Below are 11413 nucleotides of genomic sequence, written 5' to 3'. Positions count from 1 at the left end.
TCCTTTTAAACTCTACCACTCACTGCCCTGCACCCTGGAGCAGGCCAGTCTCGAATCCTCACATTTATATGGGCATGTAGTTGAAAACGAGGAAGAACGCAAGGTCAGAATATTTTCATATCTGCAGCTAAGGATGTAATGATGAGTACCTCTTTGCCCTACGGTAGATGCAAGGAGTAATATCCACAGTCTTCTGATCAGTCTTGTCTTGCATGCCTTCCTTTAGTAGGTAAAAAATAGTTTACAATATTTACTGAGCAGGGACCTCTGGACAAACAGCCACAACCATTTACATGTGTCAGCAGATAGAAGGCAATGATAGCTTATTTACTTTACACCCAGCTTTTTAATGGAAAAATTTCACACTATTATTGGGTAATCACAGAGTCCAGCCCTCTGCTGTCCAGAATGTTGAACTGGGGCCCAAAAAGGACGTGACTGGTCTGAGGGCACAAAGACATAGAGAACACCAGAGCTCAGGGCCAGGTCCTTTCAAATAGGACCTGCGCGTCAGAAGGACCTTCAGCTGGCATTGAGCCTCTACCACCGTCAGAGAGGGCTTCCCACAGGACACATGTGAGATGGGTTTTGAAGAATGTGTAGCAGTTCATCCATTGAGGGGATATCGTGGATTCTTCTCACCTCTGACCCCACGACATCTCCCATAGGGGCAATGGCTTCTCCATAATTTCCATATTTGAGGCCCTAAGGGGCAACAAACTCCTTGTGGGACAGGATTGGAAATTTGTTGTAAGGCTGCACTTGCATAATTATTACTTAGATGTTATTTTACAAGGAAGTATGAATAATTCTAGAAGATGTTTTTATTGACACATTACATTAGACAGAGGAAACAACCATTAGCCATATTAATTTAAAACTAATTGGGGGGTGTCCCTGGTGGCCTGCTGGTTAAGATTCTGGGCTTTCACTGTGGTGACCCGGGTTCAATCCCTGGCTGGGGAACTGAGATCCTACCAGCCAGGAGGTGCGGCCCAAAAATAAATAAACTAATTTTTGTTGATACCAATTATTTCAGTTGGAGTGACTAGTGTGAGGGTTGATTGAGATTACCCCGACTTCTCTCCCCTCGTGGTATCTTGCGGGGGAGGGGTACAGTATCGCTCCTACTCTCCCTTCTACAACACTCCATAGTATCGGCCAGGGGCGGGTACCATCCTGATATTTCTCCCTTCAACTCCAGTGGTATCTCCCAGACACACTCTGGGTTCTTATTCTTACTCTTTTCATTAGTAATGGCTCCCCTCTCACCCGTGCCATGTCCCTAGGAGCCCCTCAGAGGCTAAATGCAAAGACCCCCATGCACCAGGAAGTCTACCCGAAGAAGGGTAGTCCACCTTCTCCCAAGGCAGCCCCACTGTTCTGCTGCGTGAGGCAGGAGGCAACAGCTTCTTCCATTGTACGGCACGGACACCCTTCCATGATGGCGGCCCCCTGAAGCAGCAACATTTGGATGCGGCCATATTCCGAGCCCAGTAAAGCCGTAGAGGGTAAGGGAACTCTTACGGACTCTGCGTGAAAGTGCCCTGGTGATTGGAGAACGGAGCTTCGCAAGTGCTTTTGAGCTTGCTCATGAGACACCCCCCGCCCCTCCACTAAACACCCGGGTGTTAGAGGTCGGCACTTGGAAGGGAAGCGGTTCTCAGCTGTTTACGAGTTAGCGTCGCGCAGAGGTGATTTTGTAGGGGATTGGCTACTCTGAGCTGAGTGATGGTGGGGGGCGGAATCTGGGTGGGTGATGGGGCTACTGTGGATTCAGTGATGTGATCTTTTACATCGGATGCCCAGCTAATTGTTAGTCAGCCTTTCTTTTTCTAATTTAAGCCTTAAGGCTACACATTTCCATCTAAGACCCACAAGATTTGTTGTATCGTATTATCATTATTGTTCATTTCCAAGTATTTTAAAATTCAGTTATGATTTTTTTTCATTTCACACGTGTCACTTTGAAGCGCGTTTCTGTTTTGCAATAAACAGTTAATCCTTTTGTTATTGATTTCTAACCTAATTTCTCAGAGGTTAGATAATGTGATTTGTGTCATGAACGTTCCTAGAAACCTGTGGAGACTTGCCATATGCCAAGTCCCGTAAATGTGCCATCTATTGCTTTCAAAGAATATGTGTTCTCCGATTGTTAATCGTGTTGTTCAAAACTGGTATACCCTCTCTGATTTTTTTTTTCACCTACCTGCCCTGTAGAGGGCAGTGTAATGGTGATTTGTACGTTTCTCTTTGCTTGTGTCGGCTTTTGCTGTATTTGAACCCTATTATTAGGTACAAGTGTGTGTATTTTTAAACTAGACATTGCCAAATGCCTCTCGAAAGTGTTATATATATATTATAATACATTGTGTATATATTATATCGATATATACAATGTATAATACATATATCTATGTATACGGAAATGTGTATGAAATATTCCCATCAGCAATATATAAATACCCCCATTTCCCCAAATCCTCTCCAGCACTGGATGATGTTCTTTTTCATTTTTTATTGTTCTGAGGGCTGAATAATTATATCTAGTTCTGTTTTACCTTTTCCACCTATTAGTGGTTGAGACCTTTTCTGGTTATTTGGGCACTTTGATTCCTTCTCTGCATTTCCATAGCCTTTGTTCATTCCTCCTCTTTCCCCTGGCTTTTACATAGTGAACTTTTCTGTACTCCCTCAATTGAACATCGCTGGTGTCATATCTATTCCTGTACATATTAAGATCAAAGTATGGACATTTTCTTTTATTTTACTGGCCTATTTATCCCTGTTTTGATTGCATTAGTTTTATTGTAAATGTTAATATCTGCTAGTCCAAGCATCCCTTCAGTATTCCTTTACATAATTTTCTTGGCTATTTATACGTGCATACAGAGTTTGAAATTGTTTTACCAAGCTGGAAAAGAATTGGAATTCTGCTTGGCACTTGTCAATACGGTTAATATTGAACCAGTGATATTTTTATTTTACCATATTCCTGCCCAGGAATATGGTCTGCCTCTCCATGTGCTTAAGTTTTATATTATATTCTAGAATAATAACTATTAGTTTTTCTATTTTGAGTCCAGCACCGTTCTTGTTACATTCACTTTTAGGTATTTTGTGTTGTCATTATTGGAAATAGGATATTTTTTTCCTCTCCATCTGTTTCAATCTTGTACCCCGTCACCTTGTCAAAATTCCCTGTGCTAGTTTTCTGAGTATACAATGATATAACCTGCAAATAAAAATGATTTTCTCTCCCTTCTTTTTTTTTTTTTTTTTGCGTTACGCGGACCTCTCACTGCTGTGGCCTCTCCCGTTGCGGAGCACAGGCTCCGGACACGCAGGCTCAGCGGCCATGGCTCACGGGCCCAGTCGCTCTGCGGCATGTGGGATCCTCCCGGACCGGGGCACAAACCCGTGTCCCCTGCATCGGCAGGCGGACTCCCAACCACTGCGCCACCAGGGAAGCCCTTCTCTCCCTTCTTGATATTGAAGCAGTTTATTTCATCTTCATATTTAATTGCATCAGCTAGAGCTTTCAAACACTGTTGGCATAGGAACAACCCCATGTTCTTACTGGTTTTAATGGAAATTGTCTTCAGCATTTTACCTTTTAGTTTTATACTTCCTGGTGGTTTTGAGACTATGATCTTTGCCGAATTTTTGTAGTTTCCTACAAAATTTTAAGAATTACTGCTGAATTGTGTCAAATGCCCTTTTTATATCCATTGATACGGTTGTATAGTTTTTCTTCTTAATTTGTTGATGTAATAGGTAAATTGATAAATGGACTAGCATTAACCATCTTTGTCTTATCGGAAAACCCAATTTGTTCATGGGGTAAATTTTTCTTTTGATCCTCACTGGACTCAAATTGCTAATATTTTATTAAAGATGTTTGCATCTATAAGATGAAATAATCTCCAGATAACTGTTTGTATTAGGACTATATTTTTTAGGTAAGGTAACAGTGCTTCATAAAATAAATTTGGAAGATTTCCAACTTTCTATTATTATTTGAAACAGGGATTAGCAAACTTTTTCTGTAAAGAGCCAAATAGTAAATATTTGAGGCTTTGCCAGTCCTGCAGTCTCTCTTGCAACTACTCAACTCTGCTGCTGTAGCAAATGCAGCCACAGACAATATGTAAACGAACGGACATGGTTGTTTTCCAGTAAAATTTTATTTACAAAACCGGCCAAGGACTAGATTTGACCTGCAGCCTGTAGTTTGCCATCCCCTGGTCTAGAACTGTTTAAAAACTGTAGAAATACTGTTTTTTAAAAGTTAGATTGCACTCCATATTAAGTCAGTTTCATCCTGGTACCTTTTTTTTGTACTTAACTTTCTTTTTTTAATTGAAGTATAGTTGACATACTATATTATAATAGTTTCAGGTACACAGCATAGTGGTTCAACATTTATATTTCTTACAAATTTATCACCATGATACGTCTAGTAACCATCTGTCACCATACTGTATTTAACTTTTTATTTTGAGATAATTATAGATTCACAGGACATTGCAAAAAATAGTACAGAAAGCTGGGTTTTGGGTTTTTTTGTTTTTGTTTTGGCTGCGTTGGGTCTTCGTTGCTGTGCGCAGGCTTTCTCTAGCTGCAGCAAGCAGGGGCTACTCTTCATTGCGGTGCACGGGCTTCTCATTGCGGTGGCTTCTCTTGTTGTGGAGCATGGGCTCTAGGCTCACAGGCTTCAGTAGTTGTGGCACGCAGACTCAGTAGTTGTGGCTTGCGAGCTCTAGAACACAGGCTCAGTAGTTGTGGCCCACAGGCTTAGTTGCTCCACGGCATGTGGGATCTTCCCAGACCAGGGCTCGAACCCGTGCCCCCTGCATTGACAGTGGGTTCTTAACCACTGCGCCACCAGGGAAATCCCAAAGCTGGTGTTTTTAAAAAAATGATACACATTACAAACTTTCTGACTTCTATACACTGGTCACTTAGAGATTCTTTTGCTCTTTCTCTTTTTGCATTAATTTTTATTTTGCTGGAGAAGCACCTGTTTCACCTCCATATTTAAATGTTGCTATGGATTTGCACATAATATTCTTCTAGAAATAATGTTTAGTGGAATATCTCCTCTAGTAGTAATGTCTCCTCCTTCCTAATATTGTATTTTTTTCTATTTCGTTTATCAGATTTGCTGGAAATTTATTCATGTAACTGGTCATTTCAAAGGATGAGCTCTTCACTTTATTTATACTCTCAATGTACATATAATATACACATATATATCGCATTTAGGTTTTATTAGGGGATTTATTAGCATATTTTGAGTTTTTTCTAATTTCTTTTTCTAATTACTCAGATTGAGTACTTAGCTTTTTTGAGGTTTTCTCTCATTTTAATAACAAATCATGTAGGACTGTACATTTTCTTATAAATATAGCTTTTGCTGTGTGAAATAACATCTGGTACAAAGTGTATAACTTCAGTGTTGTGGGTGCATTTTGAGTTTGATTTTTATTTCTTTATTTTTAATTACCTTTGTTGTGGCAAAAATAAACACGTACTATAAAATTTACCATCTTAACCATTTCTAAGTGTACAGTTCAATAGTGTTAAGTATATTCACATTGTTTTGCAAACAATCTCTAGAACTTTTTCACCTTACAAAATGGAAACTGTATACCCATTAAACAACATCTCCCCATTTCCCCCTCCTTCAGCCCCTGGCAACCACCATTCTACTTTCTGTTTCTATGAATTTGACTATTCTAGATACCTTATGTAAGTGGTATCATCCAGGACTTATCTTTTTGTGACTGGCTTACCTCATTTAGCATAATGTCTTCAAGTTTCATCCATGTTGTAGCATGTGTCAGAATTTCCTCTTTAATGCTGAATAATATACTATTGCATGAATATACCACATTTTGTTTATCCATTCACCTCCTGATGGACACTTGTGTTGCTTTCACCTCTTGACTATTGTGAATAGTGCTGCTATGAACAGGAGTGTGCAAATTTGTCTTTGAGATCCTACTTTCAATTCTTTTGGATATATACCCAGAAGTGAGATTGCTATTTTTCTTTTTTTGAGGAAAGCTGTACTATTTTCCATAGTGGCTGCACCATTTTATATTCCCATCAGCAGTGCACAAGAGTTCCAATTTCTCCATGTCCTCGCCAACACTTGTTATTTTCTTTTTTTTTAATAGTAGACATCCTAGTGGGTATGAGGTGTTATCTCACTTTTTTTGACTTGTATTTTCCTAATGATTGATGTTGACCATCTTTTCATATGCTTGTTGACCATTCATGTATCATCTTTGGAGAAATGTCTGTTCAAATTCTTTGCCAAGTTTTTAATTGGGTTATCTGGGTTTGTTGTTGTTGAGTTATAGGAGTTCTTTATATATTCTGGATATTAGCCCCTTATCAGATATATGATTTGCACATATTTTCTTCCATTCCCTAGGTTGCCTTTTCACTCTATTGATTGTGTCCTTCAATGCACAGAAGTTTTTAATTTTGATGTAGTCCAATTTGCCTGTTTTTGCTTTTGCTTCCTGTGTTTTGGTGTCATATCCAGGAACTCTTTGCCAAATACAAATGTCATGAAGCTTTCCCCCTGTGTTTTCTTCTAATAGTTTTGGGTCCTATATTTAGGTCTTTGATATATTTGAATTAATTTTTGTATATGGTGTAAGGTAATACTTTTGCACATGGATATCCAGTTTCTTTCCCAGCACCATTTATTGAGGAGACTAACCTTTCCCACATTGAATGCTTTTGGCACCTTTGTCAAAAATCATTTGACCATATATGACCCATTTATTTCTGGGTTCCCTATTCCATTGGTCTATATATCTGTCTTTATGCCAGTACCACACTGTTTTGATTACTGTAGCTTTGTAATAAGTTTTGAAATCAGTAAGTGTAAGACCTCCAACTTTGTTCTTCTTTTTCAAGATTGTTTTGGGCTATTTGGGGTTGGGTTTAATTTTTTTAATTAGGGTTCCTAAGTTCACTCTTCCTAAGTTCCTTAGTCTACTAACTCTGCCTTTATATATAACCTGTTTATACCAATTGGATGCTTCTGACCTTGAAATTCCCTTTGATAATTATATCACCAAACTGGCTGTCCTTTTTCTGGACTTTGCTTGGCATATCTTTGCCCAACCCTTTATTTTGCAAATTGCTGCTGTGTTTTAGTTATGCTTCTTATAACTGTGTCTCATTGTGCTTGCTTTTTTATTCCAATCTTATCTCTCTCTACAGAATGAATCAACCGATTCAATTTCACATAACCATAGTATACCTAATTCTATGCCTTGTTTCTTATTTTATGTTTACTATTTATATTATTTTCTGCTTTCTTTTTCCTGTTCTTACTTTTGATGACTTAATGCAGGTATGACCATTCACCCCCTCTCTCCCCAACCCACTCACCTTTTAAGTCAGGGAATTTTAACTTTTATAAAATCTTTAAAGGTATATCTTCCCATTTCTATCAAACATAATTAAGTTTATATTTTCCCCATTTATACCTATAGAGACATGCCCTCTCCTTTCAATTTTCTTCAGCAAGACAGTTATACTTCTGGACCTTTCAAAGATAATTAAAATTTTTTATTACAGGTGGTTTATATTTTCTTTAGGTTTCTGCTTTAAAAGGTACTTAGCATTTTAAATTTCAAATTCCCAGTCACATTTTCTTCCTCTGTTATGATTGTACATGCACTTACATACATACAAGTTCTGTTGTTTTCAAAGATCTCACGATGACCAGGTGAACGTGTGTGTTTGCATATGCATTGTTTTGTTCTTTTGAGATCTCACTTCTGATTCAATTTTCTTTTATTTAGAATACTTCCTTGAATGTTTTCCTTCACTATGGTAAATTGATGGAACACTCTTCAAATTATTTCATGTCTAAAACTGTCCTTCTTTTGTTCTGGCTGAGAAATAGGATCTTTAGGAGGGATATAATCTCCTTACACTGAAGTCCTCTTCTCTCCATGGTCCGTAGATGTTAAATGACTCTGGCTTCCACTGTTGTAAGTGAGAAGTCTGATGCTAGGAGGATGCATGGGGGGGAGGATCAGATTTAACACAGTGGTTCCCACTCCTCACAGTGCATCAGAATCGCTTATGCAGTTTTTACAAATACAGATGCCTGGGCCCACAGATATTAAGTTACCTTCATTCAGGAGTGGAACTTTGCATAAGCATTTTTAGAAGATTTTAGAAGATCCTAGTTTGATTCTGATGTGCAGGCAGAGTTAGGAACCACTGATTTCAGGCCTAATGGTATCAGTGATGGGAAGTCCTGCTGGAGTTACTAATTTGTCAGCAGTGAATGTGCATTTGAAGGAGCCCTTAGCAAATAATACTTGGGCATTTTGGGGGAAAGTGATTACATCTCTGTAGGAATCATTGATTGTAGAAGTCAGTGATTAAGATCTCTGCAAGATAATGATTGAAAGGCTGACATAGTCAGTGAGTTGACTGAGAGCCTTGGAGCTTCGGCAACTGGAGACTTTGGGGCAGTCTTATTTTGAAAATACTTGGGATCAGTGATTTGGTGTCCTATGGGTATCAGGAATTGTGGCCATGTGAAGTCAGTTAATTGGGGCCTGGAAGGTCAGCATCTGGCCTCTCCCTTAGTCCATTTCAGGTACTGTAAGGATCAGTTATTAGCTGTCTAGACAGATCAATGATTGGATTCCTGGTGGGGGTATGTTACTGGGATCCTCTGGGGATTATTTGGGGGGCCTTTGAAAGCCAGGCTAATTACCCTCTTGGAAAAGTAATTTGCAATCTGTTTGAATTAATGTTAAGAGTTTGTGCCATGTCAATGTTTGGTTAGTTTTTCAGTAGCACCCTGCATTTGATGTGGTTCAGTGAGTCATTGATGGCTTCTACTACCAGCCAGAGATGACAGTGATGTGGTCTCAGGGATATGGGACCCATAGTGAACAATTATCAACAGGCTAGAGCAGGTCAGGGATTGGGCATTTGATACAATATTACTGAGTGGCTGAGAGTGTGAATTTTGGAACTAACAGATCTGGGTTGAATCCTGTCTTTCCACTTAGTTTTGTGATCTTAGTACACATGACTTAAAAAATCTCTACGCCTCTATTTTCTTATCTGTAAAATGGGTAGAATAATAATAGTCGGAACTGATTGTCAGAGTTGTGAAAATTAAATGAGGTACCTGATGTGTGCCTTTCAATAACAGTAATTGCTAATATTTATTCAATGCTTACCATTACAAGTATCATCTCATGTAGTTTTTACTATCTCTTAAGATAGGCATATCTGTCTTGTTTTGGAACCTGTATCTGAAAGTAACTTCTTCATATACTCCCAGCTAACATGTGGGAGACCTGGGATTCAAACCTTGAGTAATTTTAATCCAAATTTTATCATCTTTCCTATATTCCACCATGACTATAAACTAGAGTTAGTTTTTTTCTGAATTTTTCTCTTCCACAGTATTCAACACAGCTAGCCACTCCTTGGTGCCTGCAGGAAGTGTTCGTGGGATGAATGTTGAGTAACTGACCATATGGACACTGTCTTTCCAGTTTTCTTGAAGTCTCTGCGGAGCCCCTGGGTAAGACCCCATAGTGAAGGCTGCAGAATCTTCCTTCCGGCCTCAGCAGCTCTGGTTGAGTCCATGGGTGCCCACCTGGCCTCGGGCTCCCGGGAAGAGCAGAGCTGTCAGCAAGAGAGCCTGGGGGCTGAGGCCCAGCAAGAAGATGCCAGCCAACTGGAGCTCTCCCCAGTGGTCCTCAGCCCTGGCTGCAGAGGGACATGGCAGCATGTGTGAGGTGAGGAGGGAGGGGTCTCCAGGGGCAGGAATTCAGTGAGGAGTTGGCCCTAATCTGTCACCAGGGCCTCAGGGCAGGGGCAGGTGGTTCACAGAAGCAGCAGATTCTGGACTCGCTGCCCCGAGACAGATCACCATCCTTCTGCTGCGTGAGCACCAAGTCACTGGTGTCCCACATTCAAAGCCCTGCGTGTTTCAGTGGAAACTGATGCAGCTGATGGAGGAAGGGTGGGATGGGAGGGTCACCCCTACAGCCTAGGTGAGGGGGAGGCAGCTCCCAGCTGATTCCAGACTCTGGAAGGTACCCTCTCACCTGTAACCCCTCATTTCCCCAGCTCTGACCATAGATCTCTTCTCCTTCCCAAAAAAGAACTAGAAAATAGTCTCTGGTGCATTGTCGTTTGTTCCTTTATTTGTTTAGTTGCTGCTTCCATTTACCATTGGATTTATGAGGTTTATAATCAGTATAGTAAAATGAACACATATGAATCTATAAAGTTAGGATCAGGGAAAATATAGACAGAGTGGACAAAGTCAACAACAGAGCACAATTAGACTGTAGCTATTCACACAATGCTGAATGAATTTTAGTAACATGGCTATTAAAATCCAACTGCAAATTTGTGTTCTTTGTGGCAGATACAGAATAAAAGAAACACAAGCAGTTAGGTGATTAAATTGTCCACAAGGACAGCATGACAGTTCCTCTGTGGTAGAAACTTCCTGGTATGGGGTTTTCAAAAGGTTTTTGATAGATATTCATATAAATTGATAGAGGGAACTCTGTTCATAATTATGCTGTGACAACTTGGACATATAGTCAGCCTAATAATAGAGAAACGATGTCACTTATAGCAACCCCATCTTTTTTTTACTTTTTAAAAAAAATTTAAAGTTTATTTTTGGCTGCATTTGGTCTTCGTTGCTGCGTGCGGGCTTTCTCGAGCAGGGGCTACTCTTTGTTGCGGTGCACTGGCTTCTCATTGCGGTGGCTTCTCTTGCTGAGGAGCATGGGCTCTAGGCACGCGGGCTTCAGTAGTTGCAGTGCACGGGCTCAGTAGCTGTGGCTCGTGGGCTCTAAAGCACAGGCTCAGTAGTTGTTGTGCACGGGCTTAGTTGCTCCACGGCATGTGGGATCTTCCCGGACCAGGGCTCAAACCCATGTCCCCTACATTGGCAGGCGGATTCTTAACCACTGTGCCACCAGGGAAGTCCTTTACTTTTTTATAGTGAAGTATAGTTGATTTACAATGTTGTGTTAATTTCTGTTGTACAGAAAAGTGATTCAGTTTTATATATATATATATATATATATATATATATATATATATATGGTTTATCACAGGATATTGAATATAGTTCCCTGTTATAGCAACCCCATCTTGCATGTAGTACTGTGTGTTTTCTTTGGCTGTCTTCTAAAGCAGCCCTTGGCAAATATTTTCTGTAGGGCCCACTAGTAAATATTTTAGGCTTTGTGGCTCATAGTCTCTGTTACAACTACTTAGCTCGGCTTTTGTAGCATGAAAACAGCCATAGTCCATATGTAAACAAATGAATGTAGCTGCCTACCCCTGTTCTAGAGCATTTTTTTTCAGAGGAAGC

This window comes from Phocoena sinus, chromosome X (genome assembly GCF_008692025.1).
Source record: "Phocoena sinus isolate mPhoSin1 chromosome X, mPhoSin1.pri, whole genome shotgun sequence".
In the NCBI taxonomy this organism is placed as follows: domain Eukaryota; kingdom Metazoa; phylum Chordata; class Mammalia; order Artiodactyla; family Phocoenidae; genus Phocoena; species Phocoena sinus.
The sequence above is the reverse complement of the archived record's forward strand: the minus strand, read 5'-3'. Positions refer to the sequence as shown.